Source organism: Choloepus didactylus, chromosome 11 (assembly GCF_015220235.1).
Source record: "Choloepus didactylus isolate mChoDid1 chromosome 11, mChoDid1.pri, whole genome shotgun sequence".
Lineage (NCBI taxonomy): Eukaryota > Metazoa > Chordata > Mammalia > Pilosa > Megalonychidae > Choloepus > Choloepus didactylus.
The window spans coordinates 60519725-60539995 of NC_051317.1; the positions used below are offsets into that span (position 1 = coordinate 60519725).

General features: G+C 37.8%; 1 long non-coding RNA gene across 3 annotated transcripts in view; it reads right to left on the minus strand.

The window, feature by feature from the left end:
• The window catches only part of LOC119506343, a 222329-nt gene that overhangs the window by 161936 nt on the left and 40122 nt on the right, over positions 1 to 20271 (minus strand). For all 3 annotated transcript variants that reach the window (XR_005210979.1, XR_005210978.1, XR_005210977.1), the window contains exons 3-4: positions 19122 to 19276; positions 13800 to 13997 (exon numbers count right to left, since the gene is read on the minus strand). This is a non-coding gene — a long non-coding RNA (uncharacterized LOC119506343). The remainder of the gene's footprint in view (positions 1 to 13799; positions 13998 to 19121; positions 19277 to 20271) is intronic.

Here is a 20271-nt window from a genome sequence, read left to right on the forward strand (position 1 = left end):
TTCTAATGTGTGTGTGTGTTTGTGTGCGCATGTGTGTGTATGTGTGCAGAGAGAGACACAGAAAGAAAGCAAGAAGTTGATTGATTCTGGGATGAAGGGCTGGCATTGATTCAATAACACAGAAATGAGGGAAAAGAGCTACATCATTCAGCAGAGGTTAAAAAATAAAATTCTGAGGTGCATATACATTCAGCTCTAACATAACACATACTACCACTATCAGCACCATCATTTTCAAGTTAAATAAAATAGTACTGTCCTTCTCCCACTTTCTCAAATATTTCTCAGGCCTATTGTTCATGCCTTCCAAAAATATTCCTGAGTACCAATGATGTAATTTCTTCTCCCCTTTGTAACCAAATTTCATTTGTATGAAAACATTTGGAAAGAAGGGGAATGAGGACATAAAGCCAGGGGGACAGTGTAATGTCTGTTTCAGATATTGTTCCCAGCCCTACAGACTCATGTCTCAGTCTAGTGAAGAGGAGATGGCAGTCAGAAGAGGAAGGAAATGTTTTCAAAGGGACTCGGGAAATGTGGCAGCCTGTGCAGTAAGGAATCAATGTTTTGGGTGACAAAGTGTGGCGAAGAGCTGGGAGGTGGGGTCTTCTCCACACCCCTGTGTGAAGCAATCCCTCCAGCACACTTTGAACCTTAGAAAGAGCGTTAGGAGACTGTATTCTCAGTGAGACAACAGTTTCCTCAAAAAGAACATCATCATTATTCAGCTGTAAAAAAAATGAACCTTGAAATCATCACATTGCATGAAATAGGCCAGACACAAAAGGACAAATATTATGTGATCTCACTGATATGAAATAATTAGAATAAGCAAACTCATGGATCAGAATCCATAATATAGGTTGGCAGGGGACAGGGTGGAGGTAGGGAATAGGAAGTTAAAGCTTAAAATGTAGAGTTCCTCTTTGGAACAATAGAAACGTTCTGATAATAGATGGTGGTAATGGTAGCACAGCATTGTGAACATAACTAACAGCACTGAACTATATATCTCAATGTGGTTAAAAGGGGAACCTTTAGGTTGTCTACATGGTAATGGAATAAAAGTTAAGAAAAAAATCCATTGAAATGCACTACACAAACAGAGAACCCTAAGTTAAACCTGGGACTGTAGTTAAAAGTACAATTATAAAAATGTGCTTTCATCAACTGTAACAAAAGTTCTACACCAAGGCAAGGTGTTAATAATAGAGTGGTATATGGGAATCCTGTGTTTTATGCATCATTGTTCTGTAAACCCAGAATTTCTCTAATAAAAAAAATAAAGAAATAAAAGCTTATACACTGTTGAAGCATCTCTCTCAAGGGAGTTTAATCAGTTCACTCAGTTCACTGAGGAGAATATTTATTGAGCATCTTTCTGTACTAGCCATTCATCTAGATGCTATAGATACAGCAGTAAACAAGAATAAAGAACAACAGAAAGAAATAAGGGAAACAGAGATGTACATATGATACTATTTATGAGCTCCTATAGGACACGCCAGAGACTTGTAGAAATAACTGAGGTGAGATGGAGTGGAAGACTGCAGATGGAGGCTGGAAATATGCAGAGGAGGACATAAACAAGCTATATTTTAGCTGATACTGTTATTATAATCCCATGATACCTGCAAGCTGGTGTATACATGCATGGATAAGGGCTGGAAGGAAATACACCAAAATGGTAACAGCGATTTTTTTTTCTTTTTTTTTTAATGCAATTTTATTGAGATATATTCACATACCATAAAATCATCCAAAATGTGCAATCAGTTGTTCACAGTATCATCATATAGTTGTGCATTCATCACCACAATCAATTTTTTGAACATTTTCATCACTCCAAGAAATAAAAATGAAAATAAGAATAAAAATAAAAATAAAAGTACAAAAGTACACCAAAAACATCTCGTACTCCTTTTCTTGCCTATTATTCATTTAGCTTTTTGTCCGTCTTTTTTCTACTCATCTGTCTATACACTGGATAAAGGGAGTGTGAGCCACAATGTTTTCACAATCACACAATCACACTGTATAAGCAATATAGTTATACAATCATCTTGAAGAATCAAGGATACTGGATTGCAATTCAACAGTTTCAGGTATTATTTCTAGCTATTCTAATACACTAATAACTAAAAAAGGGATATCTATAAAATGCCTAAGAATAACCTCCAGAATGACCTCTCGACTCCATTTGAAATCTTTCAGGCACAGAAACTTTATTTTGTTTCATTTTGCTTCACCCTTTTGGTAAAGGAGGTTTTCTCAATCCCATGATGCTGGGTCCTGGCTCATCCCCAGGAGACATGTCCCTCATTGCCAGGGAGATTTACGCACCTGGGAGTCATGTTCCATGTGTGTGTGTGGGGGGGTAATGAGTTTACCTACAGTGTTGGCTTAGAGAGAGAGGCCACATCTGAGCAACAAAAGAGGTTCTCTGGGGGTGACACTTAGGCACAATTATAAGTGGGCTTAGCCTCTCCTTTGCAGTAACAAGATTCATAAGGGCAAGCCCAAAATTGAGGACTTGGCCTACTACAATGGTAGTCCCCAATGCTTGCAAGAATATCAGGAATTCTTCAGGTGGGGAAGTTTAATATGTCCAATTTTTCCCCAGTCCCTCAAGGGGGCTTTGAAAAATACATTTTTAAACTCTGCCCACATTACTCTGGGATGTATTAGGCTTTGTGCTAACCCATATAAACCAACCAGATCTCACCTCCTTTTCAAGTTTCCATGTAATTATGATGTTTGAATAAACTCACCATACAAGTTAACTTATATAGCGTGCTACAGAAAATATGGATTTTACACCAAATAAACATCTCTTCCTTTGGTCTCAGATAGAAGAGGAAGTTTTAAAACACAGTCAATATCATCCTTTTCCATTTGGTCTGGTTTACCTTAATCCTAACCAAGTCCATTTTATTCATATATCTAATTGAAGTCTGATTTATTTTTCAGCTTCTTTAACAGTTTCTGTATGGGGTAATACTGATGTTCATAGCTGGCCAGGTTATACACAAATGGCTCATCATCTCAGAATTTAGAAATTACCACTATAACTCATGAATAGATGTGACTTCTCTAAGAGCTAACAATCTAGCAACCTTTATGATAAGCCTTCCCCTGATAACCAGTGCTGTCAGATTAAATTCTCAGAGTTTGCACATTATAGTTAGTCCATATTAGTGAGGCATTATAATGTTTACCTTTCAGATTCTGGCTTACTTCACTCAACATACTGTCCTCAAGGTCCATTCACATAATTGCATACCTCACAACTTCATTTCTTCTTGCTACTGCTCCATATTTCAATGAATGTATACAGCACAATTCACCATTCCATTTATTGGCCAACGTACTCTCAGGTCACCTCCATCCATTAAGAATTGTGAATATTTCTGCCATAAACACCAATGTGCAATACCCATTCATATCCCTGTTCTCAGTTCTTCTTAAGATATTCAAAATAACGGGGTTGCAGACCCATATGGCAACACCATAATTAGTGTCCTGTGGAACAACCACACTGCCCTCCAGCTGGGCTGCACCATTCTACTTCCCTACCAACAGTGAATAGGTACATCCCTCTTTCCACATTTTCTCCAGCACTCAAATCCCTCTGTTTATTTTTTAAACAGTTTTATTCACACACTATACAATCCATTCTAAGTAAAAACAATCAATCATTCCTGGTACAGTCACACAGTTATGCATTCACCTCCACAACCTATATGAGGACATTTCCATTTCTTCTGCAAAGAAAGAGGAAAAGGAGAAAAAAAATGAAGAAAATATAAAAGACAGAAGAAAAATAAAAATAAAGTAAATTACAATGAAAAGGTCAGACAACAACAACACCAAGAATCCCATATCATTCCCCTATTACCCCCTCTTATAGACATTTAGCTTTGGTATATTGCCTTTGTTACAATTAATGGAAGTATCTTACAATGTCACCATTAACTATAGGCTTGAGCTTGCATCGATTGTATTTTTCCCCTGTACCATCCAATTTTCAACACCTTGCAATGTTGACATTCATTTGTTCTCCCCCATTTAAAAACATTCTTATATTTGTACATTTAATCACCAACATTGACCACTCGAGGTTTCACTAAGTTATACAATCCCAGTCTTTATCTTCTATCTTTCCTTCTGGTGTCATATATGCCCCTAGCCTTCCTCTTTCAACTGTACTCACACTCATCTTTGTTCAGAGTACTTAGACTATTGTTTTACCAACACATGGTATTATGCTATCCATTTCTGGATCTATACAATCAATCCTGTTTACCCTTCTGTACTCCTTCAGCATCAAATGCCAGATCTCTAACCTCTTTCTATCTCCTGATAACCTGTGTTCTCATCTTTGACTCTCCAATTTCTCTCATCAATGTTAGTTCATATTAGTGAGTCCATAGACTACCTGTCCTTTATTTCTGGTTAATTTCACTTGATGCAATGTCTACTGTCTACAATTTTGACTTTTGGAATTTATATGTCATATCTTATTTTAATTTCCCTCTCTCTCTCATTTCACTCTCACTGATAGTCTTCATTTCTACTCTCTTCTCCAAACCTCTCTCTCCTGTCTTTTCCTATCTGCCTGTAGTGCTCTCTTTAATATTTCTAGTAGCATTTAATATATTTATTAAATTTAGTAGAGCAGGTCTCTTGTTCACAAACTCTCTCAGTGTCTGTTTGTCTGAAAATATTTTAAACTCTCCCTCACTTTTGAAGGACAGTTTTGCTGGATATAGAATTCTTGGTTGGCAGTTTTTCTCTTTCATGATAATATATATCATGTCACTGCCTTATCACCTCTGTGGTTTCTACTGAGAAATCTGCACATAGTCCTATTGAGCTTCCTTTGTTATGTGATGGATCACTTTTCTTTGCTCCTTTCAGAATTCTCTCTTTGTCTTTGACATTGGACAATGTGATTATTAAGTGTCTTGAAGTAGGTGTATTTGGATCTATTCTGTTTGGGGTACACTGTGCTTCTTGGATTTGCAATTTTACGTCTTTCATAAGAGATGGGAAATTTTCAGTGATTATTTCCTCCATTATTCTTTCAGCTCCTTTTCCCTTCTCTTCTTCTGGGACACCCATGACACATATATCCATGCACTTCATGTTGTCATTCAATTCCCTGAGACCTTGTTCATATTTTTCCATTCTTTTCCCTATCTGTTCTTTTTTGTGTAGGATTTCAGACGTTCTGTCCTCTAGTTCCTGAATCCTTTCTTCTGCTTCTTCAAATCTGCTGTTGCATGTCTACATTGTGTTTTTTCATCTCTTCTATTGTGTCATTCATTTCATTAAGTTTTGCCAATTGTTTTTTCAAACTTTCAAGTTCTTTCCTTATGTTCACCCAATGTCTTTTTATGTCTTTCATCTCTTTTGCCACCTCTTCCCTCAACTTGTTGATTTGATTTTTGAATTGATTTAGCATATTTGTTTGAAGATCTTCAATTACCCTATATCTCATTTGAAGTGTAAGTTTTTTCCTTTGACTCAGCCATATCTTTGTTTTTTTCATCAGTTTTTGTTGTCTAGGCATCTGGTTTCCTTGATTACCCCATCAAATTTTCCTATACCAGATGGGTTCAGGTCTCAGGAATAGGGCATAATCAGTATCAAGTTTCCCTGAGGATGAGACTCAACAGGTTGTCAGACTTTCCTGTGAGGCCTTTAGATGCTGTGCTTTTCCTATACTGCCCAGCCACACATGTCAGCCCACAGCCCCCCACCAGCATAAAGAGGTGTGTTGCCTTTAATTCTCAGTGGACCCTGTCCTTGCAGTGGCTGAGAGTGTCAGAATCCAAGCTTAAGCTGTGTCTGGGTTTTTTCCCCCAAGCCCTAGGGTCTGAGATCTCTGAGGAGGACAGCTACTTGAACTGGTCCCCACCTCCCCCTTTTCTTAGGGAAGATAAGCCTCTAGGGATTTATCTCCTATATTTGACTTCTTCCTTTGTCTATCTTAATTCCACCCTTGCCTGGGTCAGTGCTGACAGTTGAAAATGCCTGAGGCTTTCTCTAATGAGCTACTTAGAATGAGAGAAAAAAAGGAAAAAAAGAAAGAAATCCCCTCTCAGAGCTAGTCTTTAGCCCCCAAGTTACCAGTCAAGAACCAGAGTTGTTGCCTGGTTCTATGTGCCCCTTTTCTTGGCACACAGCCCTTTTTCAGTATTCTGAGTTCAACCAACCCCAAAAGTCTCTGTTTTTATTCATTTATGGGTTTTTTTTTGTTTGTGTGTGTGTTTTGTTTGTTTTTTTTCTGCATCACTCCCGCCTCTTCTCTGCCAGGAGAAACCTCTGGCTTCCTTTCCATTTGCTTCAGGTTTATCTGTGCTCATAGCTTCAATTCAGTAGTCCAAATTCTTTAACTAAAACTGCAGTTGGAGCTTGGTTGAGCTACCTTCCTTTCCTCCTGGTAGGCTGTTTCTTTTTTCCACAGGGAAATGTTTCAGCTCAGCCTGCTATGCTGGTGGGGAAGGGAAGCCAGCTCCATGGTTTGGGGAGCTTTATTTTCTAAGTTCTTATGCTACAATCTCAGCCATTCCACCCATTCCACACTGGTATATGACATGTGACCAGTCACAGATGTCCTCCAACAGTTGTTCCATACTATTTGCTAGTTGTTCCTGTCTATATGCTAGTTGTTCTAGAAAACTAACTAAATTCCACACCTCCCTATGCCACCATCTTGCCCCAGGTCCCTATTCTTTGAGAGTAGGATTATGAGTGATATTTTGATTTAATTTCATATATTGCCCATTTTCCCAATGTTCTAGAGTGAACTTTTATAAACACACACACACACACAAAATCATTATTTTTTTCTTTCTCTTTCAGAGGGAGGAAGTAGTGTTACTCTGTCATTAATTTGCTTTGGACAGTGTAATTCTCTAGGGAAAAGTCTGACCCTGCTGTATATTTAGAATAATTTTATTTGATGATAAACTTACCAAAACAATGGATTAAAATGAAATGTGTTTCTAAAGAATAACATAGATAGAAGTGTAAACAAATTTCTCTGCTACTGATTTATAATTAAATGTTTAATCTCACTGCATCTTTTACTTTTTTCCAGCAAAGCAAATTTTACCAGAAATGAAGAGTGTAATTACCTCTCTCTGTGAACAATCATAAAAGTAAGCTCTTTAATTTCCTAGACTCCTGTTCAGAAGCTAAATTCTACAACAATAATTAGGTAATAAATTGAACCCTCCAAACAATTCAAGAATACAAATATCATATCTATATTCTGGTGTCCCTGTAAAGGGATGAAAAGTTTTACATGTATGGTTTGTTTTATATCCCTCATTATAAAACTGTACTCCCTAGTTCATTTATAGGGCATTCTCCTAGAAACATATGGATTTCAAAGCTTTAATGTTATTGATCATGTAACCATGTGCCTTAATATCACGTATATTAATTGGTTGTCTGGAAGAATCATAATTCAGCCTAGTATCTGATATAGTTGGTATTTCTTTTGCACATTCTGACTAGGAAAAAAAGCAACAAGAAATTTTACCTAGTTTGTCCCCCTTCAGACCTGATTTAAAAAGAAAAAAAAAGGAGGATAAATTTGTCTAAAAACAATGCAATGAGACTTTATCCCAACTTTATCCAACTTTACCCCTTACCAGAGTTAGAGACATGAAGCCACAGAGATATCTAACAAGGCTGGAGACACCAAGCTTGGGTGGAACATAATAATGAGGAATTAGCATGGGACAGCAGAATGTGGGAATTCCTGGAAGTGAGAGATTCTGGGAGGAGGGGTGAATGACACTGCCTAGTACAGTGTTGCCCCTAAATGGGCTACTAATTACTGCTTGATGCTGATGCTATTGGCAACTGTGCACCTGTATTATTCCTCCCCCCAAAAAAACAAACTACAAATGCTGATTTGGTTGAACAGGCTTTCAACAGAGTTGATGCAAGAATACTCTCAGAGAATTGCCAAGGAGGCTTACTATCCCAAAACATCTGTGCTCTCATTCCAAGTACCAGGACAAGCTCACCAATCTTCAGAAAACAGAACAGTTCCACCATAAAAGGAAGCTGTCCCAAGAGTTCCAGCCATGGGTGAATGCTTTGTACTGGAAGATCAGATCTTGGGGCCTGTTTGTCCCTCCAAGACCTGGTTGGTTAAGGGATAACCTTTGTGGTGGGGAAATTCACACTGCCTAGGTAAGATTCATTGGGAAACTTGAATGCATAATAGGTCTTTCTTTCGGTCCATGTTCCTTCTCAGAAGCCAGTTGATAAGATCTCCTGGGAAATCTCAGGGAGTGAAGGGCATCAGAGGTCACAGCCAGTCTATAGAAAAGCTTGACAGTTGGTTCCCCACATTGAAAAGGTGGGCAAATCTCTGATCAATACTCTACTGTTTACCCATTTGGTCTCAGCCTGCTCTAAGAGCCAGGCAGAGCCATTTGGAAGACAAGAGGTAATGGAGGGGAAGCTCTCCCTTCTCTTTCCCTCCCTAATGAAGATAAACCAACTTCAGTTTTCAATATACTCCCTAGTCTTGCCAAATGAGTTGTTCTGCCCAACTAAAGATCCCACAGTCTCATTGCAAAACTGCATAAGCTTTTCCACATTTCAAACACCATTCAGCTAAAGATGCAAGCCCTTCAGTCATAATCAGAATCACACCACAGGATGGGAGGAACATTCATGTTAAATTACAATTCACCATCTATATGGTGCTTGCCAATTCTTTCTCATTATTTCCATTTCCAAATACTACTTTTCAAATCTCTTATGATGGGTGGGGTGGGGGGAGGCAATTGATGTTTTTGGTTAAAAATAGACTTCAAGTCTAAGAAAATAGTGCATCTTAATAGCTTCTCGCTTGTTTTCAAGGGAGAATGCAAGTGGAAAAACTACTAAATATACTTAGAAAGAAAGGGAATTCCCCTTTTAAGCTAAAAAGTTAGTGAAACAAGTATAGTCACATGTCAGAACAAATTATTTTGACCCATACTGCCAAACTTATTTCCAAGAATCATCCGGAAAACATGTTCTGGGCAAACTATTCTGAATGCCATTGTATGACACTCACTAGTTGAAGTTATTAAAAACTTGTGTCTCATTGCTTAGCAATTCCCTTATGGAGCTCTTTCAGGTAGGAAGGCAAATCTGTATAAATAAGAGAATAAATGGGGCCAAGGCAGGCGGGCCTGATGCTAAAACTCAGTTCTGCTGTTTACTAGCTGTGTGTTCTTGGGCAAGTGGATTAACTGCTCTGAACTTTAGCTTCCTCATTCATAAACTGGTGATGATAATAGTACCTACCTCATTAAATATATTAATGAATGTAAAGCAGTTAACATGGTGCCTGGAAAATAATAAGCATGCACACATACATTAAACCAGGAGTCAACAAATTATAACCCATAGTCCCCCTGTTTTTGTAAATAAAGCTTTATTGGAACACAGCCATGCCCAGTCATTTACTTATTTTCTATGGCTGCTATCTAGCTACCAAGGCAAAGCTGAGTAGTTGTGACAGAGATCATGTGGTCTACAAAGTCAGAAATATTTGCTATCTGGCCCTTTCCAGAAAAAGTTTGCCTATCCCTTCATTAAACAGTAAATATATATATACACACACACACATATATATAATTATGATGATGATGATAGCTGGCTTTTTGTTTTTTGAGTGTAGTGAGAATCTGACTTTCAGAGAAGTGGAGGAACTTAGTAAGAAGTTTCTCTTATCCCCTTTCCCATTGCATATTTCTTACGGTGCTTGTAGAACCTTGAGTAAGATAATTTCTTCAGGAAATGTCTTTAGCTTGGAGTCCCATAACACATCTGCTATTTTTTCAGATGAGTGACTTTCAATTCATATTAAACTTACTACAATCAAGCATTATCATTTAGGGCTTTGGGGCTGATTAAAAGATGTGTATAGCTTGGATTGTCCCAAGAATCTTACCCCAAAATGCTCTTGATGAAAAATGTGGCTCAGATATACCTAATGTGCCTATCTTCCTCTGAGTTTTCTTTGAAGTCAGCAAGAATAGAAGACAGCTCTAGAGGAGGAGAGTACTGGAGCCTTGAGCCCTGAATATAAATTCTACAAAAGCCTCTGGATCACCCAAGTTCTCATGGAGCAGGAGGTTAAAAAGTGAGGAGGGCAGATAAATTTGCAGTTAACAGTGGAAAAGCACTTCAGCTTTCCGCAACACCCTAGCTCAGTTAATGTTAAGCTATAAAGAGAAACTTTTACAAATTTAATTTATTATATGGTTATGGTTAGTTCATTTCTATCCCAGGAACTCCCTTTATATTAAAATAAAAGTAGAATTTGAACCAAAACTTAAAAAAAAAAAAGGCAAAAATACTCAAATGACTTAAAGGGTAAGGAGGCAGGATTTCTGTGGGGTTCAGCTCTCAGGTTGAAACTCATTTATTTACATTCCTTTACAGCATCATTACAACATTTCAGCATTCATCACAACTGAGGACATAAATGGCTCTCCCAGGGCTTTTGTCTATTCCCTTGCTGCCCTTCCACCATGTAACCCTTACTAAACTACTTTGCTAAAAACAAGGAACTTTAAAAAAATAGAATTCTTTTTTCACCCAGATGTCAAATTGGTTTATTTGCAGAGATTAAATGTCCTTCTGTGATCTAAAGATGAACCTCCAAAATATGCCAAAATTCATATGGAATGAGAGAACTTATTGAATTCAAAAATTATTCTTTAGGGCTTTGGAGTTGATGAAAAATAACAACAAGATTTGAGCAATTGGAGGATTTCACTGCTAATTATTTTGATTCTTCAACATTTTATCCAATTTGCCATAAATTTATTTTCTTCTTTCCTAAATGGCTTTGGGACTGAGCGCAAGTCTCAGACTTGAGACAGAATTTTAAAGCCAAGTTATAAAAATCTGACAAACAAGGTTTATAATGGGAATGCTGACATCACCTTAACACAACAACATGACCAGGCCACTATAATGTAATCAAAATATGTGGGAAATAAAATGCTTTTTCCTCCAGTAATAGACAAGAGAATATGAAATTCCCACACTGAAATGAAGCACATTTGCTGGTATTTATGGAATTCTAACATTATAACAATTTTGCAGAATATGAAGTGACTCAAGAGACTATAGAAATTCAATCAGCACATGCATGAAAGATGCAGACACATGTGATGGCTGACTTGTCCTGCTCCCTCTCTGAAAGCAACCAGAATGTTGCAACAAGCAACTTCCATTTTTTAAGTACAAGTTCATCAAGAGGATTAAAAAAGAGGGAGAATAATACTAACACCTAAACCTTATAAAGATAGGAAAAACAGCAGAGCCCCTCAGTTGTCAAACCCAGGGGAAAATATAAAATAAAACTGAAATTGGCTCAAGGAAGACATCTTTAGGTCCTAGGATTCTTCATGTGGGGACTGAGGAGAAAAACAAAAATAAAAACAAAAATAGAGAAAATACAAGAGATTTGCAAAGTTTCATCCAAAGGGAAGAGCTGTACTTTTACATGTACTTGGTAACAGAGAGAGTCATGTGTCAGTATTGGGTCAAAGAATGTCCCCATTTTTCCACCACCAGCAGAATTTCTCCGACCTTCTTATCAATGGGAAAGTAGGAAATCAGTCTTGCTGCTTCCCATCCACAGAAAAGTTAACCCCTCATCTTTCTTTCTGTTCCATCTCGTCAATTTTGAGCCCTTCAGTTTTCTCAGCTCATCTCCAAAGGGAGAGCCTTTCTTAGGAGGGTGTATTGTACTTGCATTTCCTTACTGTCATAGCTTACAATTACATATCACTTTCCACTTGCCACAACTCTTTCAAACATCCCACAGCAACTTTATGCTGTATTATTGTTATTCCGAGTTTACTCATAAAACAGAGCCAGGGTTAACAGACTCACTATTTATATACATGATCCATTTCCACCCCAACCCTGAAAAGGGGATTTATTGTAACTTCACATTTAGAAGAATAACATGAATTATTTTCCTATATGAGCAAAACTTAATTCCTTTGGACATCAAAGTTTCATTTAACCTTTATGTAGGAAACTCTTCTCCAAAGGCTTATATGGAAATAGGGTCATCAACATAATTTAATCTTTACTTAAAGACTAAAGTTTGTCAAATTATAAACATCAGTTATTTTATATTGACATAATATAGATTTGTTTGAGTCTTATCAGGCTATCTGCTGCCGCTTCTCTTTTTAGTGGGTCTGCTTCTTACAGTTCCCTTTCTGTCTCACATCTCCCAGTGCTCTTCTAGCAGTGCCCCCTCTAACTACTGGGAATCTGGAAACGGATAACCATGTCTATCAAGAACTGCATGTTAGATAAGGTTTGAGGGATGACCTAGGAATTAATGTTAGTGGTTTGGTGCAGAGAACTTATAAAAGCTACTTCATTTCTCAGAGAAAGCACTTTTACAACTTACTCTCCAGGGCCATGATAAAAAAGGAAAATCTGAGGTCGCTAAAAGTCTAATCTTCAGTTAAACGAGTTGCTTGTGAACTTTAATTTCCATTTTTATTCGTATCTCCCCAATTTATTCCAGTCTTCTGTTAATTATCTGCATAAGGTCTCAAGGCAAAGCAGTATGCTATCAGTAATAATTACTTTTGGATCCAGTATTTTTTATATTATTTTAAATCACAGAAATTTGAACAATCCCTTCAGTCCCCAAAATTACTTTGAGTAATAGCTAAAGAAAAAAAGGGGGAAAAAGCCATTATCTACAGCTAATAGCTGATGCAAACACATAATTTCAAGCATTATTCAGTTTCCTCAGTAAAGGGTAAAATCACAGTTGTCTGTCTTAATGAGATAGAAGTCCACTGAAATAGAAGTTAGGAAATCTGATTTTAATACTTTGCGAACTTAACTAAGTCATTTTATCTATTTAGTCCAAATAGTCTATTTATTATTATTAACTTTCATGATTGAACAAAATGATTTTTTAAGATCCCACTCAGCGCCCACATATCCTAGCATTTAAAATAATGGTTTGAATAACAGAATCTGTGAAGAGAGTGACATCTAGTGGCTCCTCAGTTTATATAGATCTTGACTAATAAAATATTCCAGTGAAGCCACCATTGATTACTAGAATCTCAAACACGCGAATATTTAGAATTTTAAAACACAAAGAGATGTAGGGGATCATCTAGTTCAACCTCCTCAAGTTACACTACTGAAAACTGAGAACCCACAAATCCTATCTTTGCTTAAATCACACAGCTTGTTAGAGGTCATCCAAAGTCTATTGACACGAAATCCAATGTTTTTCTTTTCATTTTTATGTTCCCCATAAAAGCCCCAAAATCAAGAAGTAATACAGTAAAAGACCAAGAGGAGTTTTATTTTTTGGTACAATATCATTATCTGTCATCATACCTGTCAGTGGTTGTTACACTGCTTTGTAGTGTTTGTTTACTTGTTTAAATTTCCTCATTATTCATGAGCTTCCTGAGGTTAGGAATCAGGGCTCATTTATCTTTGCATCCTCAGACCCAGAGGAGCTATACTGATGCTCAAACCTGTCTGTATCTATCGCTATCTATCCATCCATCTGATCCATCTATCTCAATCATCTACCTACTGACCAATCAAGCAAGGATTGATAGCATATTATCAGTGTATCCTTTTAAAGGGTGTGTGGGGGGTATAATTTTATAAAGTGAGAATGTATTTGAATATTACATGTGTGGACAAAAAGAAAAGAAAACAAATTTATTGGAGTTTTTAATTAAAAAAAATTGGCCCACCTTTACTTTGTAAACCTCCTATATCCATTCTGCATCATGTTGATGGAGCTGGCCCAATGGCCCTCAGTCCCAGAGGTGAGCTCATGACTCAGGCTCGGCCAGTTCCACTTCATCTTCCCCCTGGCCAAAGTGACTGGTTCAGGGACTTTTCTGCTGAATCCACTGGGAAAGATGCCTCCACCTCTCTGTGATCTTAAACTACAAAATATGATAAAAACTTAGAACAGCCAGCAACCATTTTTCCTGCCATCTGAAAAGAACTCTCCTAAACATGAAACCAGCACATGAAGAAAAGCAGAAATAGAGAGAGACAGTGACCTGACATCATTAAAGCCCTTGGCTCTGGTCATACCATTTTCTTTTTAATTAAATTAGCTTGAGGGAGCTTCTGTCCCCTCTAATTAAGTGTAGATGATACTAATTTTATGTATTTTATGACTCAAAAAATAATTTTTTGAGAAACATTGGCATAAACAATTGCACTTTCTTTATATATATATGTATATATTTTTTATTGAGATTGTTCACATACCGTACAACTATCCAAAGATCCAAAGTATACAATCAATTGCCCATGATACCATCATACAGCTGTGCATCCATCACCAGAATTATTTTTTTTCCATCTTTAGAACATTTTCATTACTCCAGAAAAGATATAAAGACAAAAAAAGGAGACTCAGATCCTCCCATACCCCTAACCCTGCCCCCCCCTCCATTATTGATTCATAGTTTTGGTATAGTACATTTGTTACTATTGATGAAAGAAAGCTAAAATACTACTAACTGTAGTATATAGTTTGCAATAGGTATACATTTTTTTCCTATATGCCTTTCTGTTATTAACTTCTAGTTATAGTGTCATACATTTGTTCTAGTTCATGAGAGAGATTTCTAATATTTGTGCAGTTAATCACAGACATTGTCCACCACAAGATTCACTCTTTTATAATTCCCATCTTTTAACCCCCAACTTTCCTTGTGGTGACATGCATGACTCTGAGCTTACCCTTTCCACCACCTTCACACACCTTTCAGCACTGTTAGTTATTCTCATAACATGCTACCATCACCCCTGTCCATTTCCAAATGTTTAAGTTCACCCTAGTTGAACATTCTGCTCATAATAAGCAAACACTCCCCCTTCTTTAGCCTCATTCTATATCCTGTTAACTTATATTTCATGTCTATGAGTTTACATATTATAATTAGTTCATGTCAGTGAGATCCTTCAATATTTGCCTTTATGTGTCTCTTATGTCACTCAATATAGTGCCCTCAAGTTTTCTTCATCAACCCCTTTCTTTTAAGACGGTTTTGTTCACACACCACGCATTCCATCCTAAGTAAACAATTGTTGGTTCCCTATATAGTCACGTATTTGTGTATTCAGCACCATCACCACTATCTATATAAGGACATCTCCATTTCTTCCCCAAAGAGGAGAAAGAGTCAAAAAAGGCAGAGACAAAAGAAAAAAGAAAAAAGAGAGAGAAATAAAACAACAACAATAAAAAAAAAATGACAGCTAGAAAGCAACAAAAGGAAAGATAGCATTAACCTAAAGTATAATAAAAAGTAAGACAATATCACCAGTGCCAGGAGTCCCATATCCTTCCCCTATTCCACCCCCGCATCCCCCGCATATGCATTTAGCTTTGGTATATTGCCTTTGTTTCATTAAAGGAAGCATAATACAATGTTTCTGTTAATTATAGTCTCTAGTTTGCATTGATTGTATTTTCTCCCCAATCCCACCCTATTTTTAACACCTTGCAATGTTGACATTCATTTGTTCTACCTCATGTAAAAACGTATTTGTACGTTTTATTACAATCGTTGAGCACCCTAGGTTTCCCTGAGTTACACAGTCCCAGTCTTTATCTTTCGTCTTTCATTCTGGTGTCCCACATGGTTCCAACCTTCCTCTTTCAACCATACTTACAGTCATCTTTGTTCAGTGTACTTACACTGCTGTGCTACTATCTCCCAAAATTGTGTTCCAAACCTCTCACTCCTGTCTTTTTCTTTCTGTCTGCAGTGCTTCCTTTAGTGTTTCCTGTAGAGCAGGTATCTTGTTCACAAACTCTATCATTGTCTGTTTGTCTGAGAATATTTTAAGCTCTCCCTCATATTTGAAGGACAGTTTTGCCAGATATAGGATTCTTCATTGGTGGTTTTTCTCTTTCAATATCTTAAATATATTACCCCACTTCCTTCTTGTCTCCATGGTTTCTATTGAGAAATCTGCACATAGTCTTATCAAGCTTCCTCTGTATGTGATGGATTGCTTCTCTCTTGCTGCTTTCAGGATTCTCTCTTTATCTTTGACGTTTGATAATATGATTATTAAGTGTCTTAGCATGGGCCTATTCAGATTTATTCTGTTTGGGGTATGCTGTGCTTCTTGAATCTGTAATTTTATGTCTTTCATAAGAGATGGGAAATTTTCATTGATTATTTCCTCTACTATTGCTTCTGCCCCTTTTCCCTTCTCTTCTTCTTTGGAGATACCAATGATATATACATTCCTAATTTTCATTTTGTCCTTAAGTTCCCAGAGACATTGCTTGTATTTTTCCATTCTTTTCTCTATCTCTTCTTTTGTGTGTAGGCTTTCAGGTGTCTTGTTCTCCAGTTCCTGAGTGTTTTCTTCTGCCTTTTGAGATCTGATGTTGCATGTTTCCATTGAGTCTTTCATCTCTTATGTTGTGCCTTTCATTTCCATGGATTCTACCAGTTGGTTTCTTGAACTTTCTACTTCTACCTTATGTACACCCAGTGTTTTCATTATACGGTTCATCTCTTTTGCCATATCCTCCCTAAACTTTTTGAATTGACTTAGTATTAGTCGTTTAAGTTCCTGTATCTCAGTTGAAGTGTAAGTTTGTTCCTTCACTGGGCCATAACTTCGTTTCTCTTAGTGTAGGTTGTAGTTTTCTGTTGTTTAGGCATGGTTTCCTTGGTTACCCCAATCAGGTTTTCCCAGACCAAAATGGGCTCCGGTCCCAGAAGGAAGAAATATTCAGTATCTGGTTTCCCTGCGGTTGGCTTAGAAAATTGGAACACCCTGTGAGGCCTCGGGTCATTGTGCTTTTCTGCCCAGCAGGTGGTGCCTGTCAGCCTGTAACTCCAGTCTGGTGTAAGGAGGTGTGGCCCATGGCTGTTTTTCCCCAGGCTGTGAGGTCTGGTTCTGAATGGAAGGTGGATAGTAGAGCTAGGACCCACCCCTTTCCTCTTAGGGAAGATAGACCCCCTAGGGAGAGGTCATTAGCATTTCAATGGTCTCTCTCTGCCTGTACTATCTCCACCCTTGTCTGAGTTAGAGCACTGGGAACTGAAAATGGCTGAGACTTTCTCCACCAAGCTGAAACAGGGACAGAAAGCCCCCCTTCAGGGCACCCTTCAGCTCTCCAAGGTCAGTCTTCACTAAAGCCTCTGTCTGCTTTGTCAGGGATTCATATTGAGCAGTCCACACTTGTTAATTAAAACCCCAGTTGAAGCTCAGCTGTGCTATATTCACTTGCTCAGAGAGAGCTGCTCTCTGGCTCCACGAGGCTTTGCAGCTCAGGCCGTAGGGAAAGGAGACTCCTGGCTTGGATCCGCAGTTTTTACTTACAGATTTTATGCTGTGATCTTGGGCATTCCTCCCAATTCAGTTTGGTGTATGATGAGTGGACAGTTATGTTTGTCTCCCCGCAGTTATTCCGTATTATTTACTAGCTGTTCCTGGTCATCTATTGGTTGTTCCAGGGGGACTAACTAGCTTCCACTCCTCTCTATGCTGCCATCTTAGCTCATGTCTCTTTCTCTGTTTTTTGAAAATTGTAATACAGAAGTGCCAGAGCCAAGTACAGCCATGCAGATAAGAACAACACTCTAGAGCAGGAGACAGCAAACCATGGCCAGCCATCTGCTTTTGTAAATAAAGTTTTATTGGAACATGCCCATCTGTTTATGTTTTATCTGTAGCCACTTTTGCACTATAATGCCAGAGTCGAGTAACTGCAAAAGAGACCATATGGCCCTACAAGCCTAAAATTTTACACAGGCCCTTTAAGAAAAAGTTTGCTATACCCTGCACTAGAGAATGGCAAGCAATAAGATGGAAAGAACCTGAGTCCCTAAATGATGATTGTAATAGAAAAATAAGTAAACATTTATCTTTTGTATTTATCTTTCATATTGTATTTTGGAGCCTCCCTCTTACCTCAGCTTAGCCTTTACCCTAACTATTAAATCTTATGAACTGAATTTCTTTTTATCTTATATATTTTTGCCAGAAATAAGGTCTGTCTATGGCAAGAAGGAGGCTTGCATGTGGCACTGTGGTCTTGATTGCTTCCGTGCAGGTAGTAGCAGCAGAGAACTCCACTTCAATTAATTGTAACCCTCTAAGTTTCTTCTTATTGAAGAGCTCAGCATATTGTATGTATCCTCAAACTTATTCAGTATCTCAGAATGAAATCCTGGTATCATCCTTTCTAAGTGCAATTCTTGGGGAGATTACTGAGGATAGTTCGAAAAGTCTGTGAAAGGATATTTCAAAATGCATATGTAAATCACCCATATATTACCATGAGAAACAGAAACTAGAAAAAAATTTTTTGTTCATAATCATAAGCCATCAGAATTTCTAGGTAGAAAATTTCACTAAATAGGAAATTTCAGGGAGAATATAGATATGTGCAGATTTGTTTGGATGAAAAATGATCTAACCTACAATTCAGTTGGGAAACCAGGTAGCCCCTTATCAATAAGTCCTCAAGGTTCATATTGCTAAAAGAATACAGTTTCTGCCCTAATATACATTTCCTTTTTTGGTTTGATGATACCCAAAGATACACATAGGTGGAACTTTATCCCTTTAGACCAGTGAAGGATTTTGCCCCCTCTTGGGACATTTTGCAATGTCTGGAGATATTTTTGGTTGCCACAACTGGGAGGAAATTGCTACTGGCATCTAGTGGGTTAAGGCCAGGAATGCTGAGAAGCATTCTACAACACACAGAACAACCCTCTCACAACAAAATATTACTTGGCCCAAAATGTCAATAGAGCAGAAGTTGAGAAACCATGTTTTGGCAAAGGCTTTGATATCTGGTTGGGGTAATGTATCAAAATCTAGCAGGCATTTATTCCATGAAAATGAATTCAGAACTTTACTGGAAGCTAGTTTTCACAGCAGGAGGTGGGTGAAGAAGACTGTGAGGTCTCTGAGTACATTCAATGAATGACACAGACACTGTTGCAAAGAAATGAGAGTGGAGAGACACCAGAGACAAATTCACAAATTTACAAACTTACAGATTTACCACTTACTTGGCAAGAAAGCTTGCCCTTTGGAGATGAGGTTCAGAATCTTCATAAGGTACTTCAGAACAGATTCCTGGTAAGCAAGGGAGATGCGATTTCTCATTCATGTCAAAGTTGGACTCTTGTTTTCAAAAGAATTCATTGGTTCTGCTCTGGCAAAACTAAGAACATGAAAAGAGGCAAAGGAGGTGAAGGATCAGTGCCCAAGCTATGTCTCCAGACCCAGTGTTTCTAAGCCCCAACAGCCAGACACCAGGCTCCAAACCCCCAATTCAAGAGGGCACGCTGGGACCACTTTTTAAAACTTGGCAGCCATCTTAACTCCAAGCCTCATGGATAAACAGGATCCTGGCCAGAACAGATAGAACCCACAAACTGGGTAATTTGAAGAAACTTTAATAAAGGGACTATTTCAAAGGTATGGGAATGATACAGGGAGAACACAAGGGATAGTGCATTACCCAAGACTATTAACAGTGGGATGCCACTACTCTTTTTTTTTAAATACTGTTTTATTGAGATATGTTTGCATACCCTACAATCATCCACAGTGTACAATCAATTGTTCACAGTACCATCATATAGTTGTGCATTCATCATCACAATCATTTTTGAACATTTTCATTACTCCAAAAAAAAAAGAATAAAAATAAAAGTATAAAAAGACCCAAAACATTGAAACCCCCCATTTTCCCCTATTATTCCTTTACATTTTGTCCCCCTTTTCTACTCATCCGTCCATACACTGGATAAAGAGAGTGTGAGCCACAAGGTTTTCACATTCACATGGTCACACCTTGTAAGCTACATAGTTATACAATCATGTTCAAGAATCAAGGCTACTGGATTGCAGTTCAACAATTTCAGGTATTTCCTTTTAGCTATTCCAATACACTAAATACTAAAAAGGGATTTCTATATAACACATAAGAATAACCTACAGAATGACCTCTCAAGTCCATTTGAAATTTCTCAGCCACTGAAATTTTATTTTATTTCATTTCTCATCCCCCTTTTGGTCAAATAGATTTTCTAAATCCCATGATGCTGGTCCAAGCTCATCCCCAGGAGTCAAGTCCTACATTTCCAGGGAGATTTACACGCCTGGAAGTCATGGCGCACATGGGGGAAGGGCAGTGAGTTTACCTGCTGAATG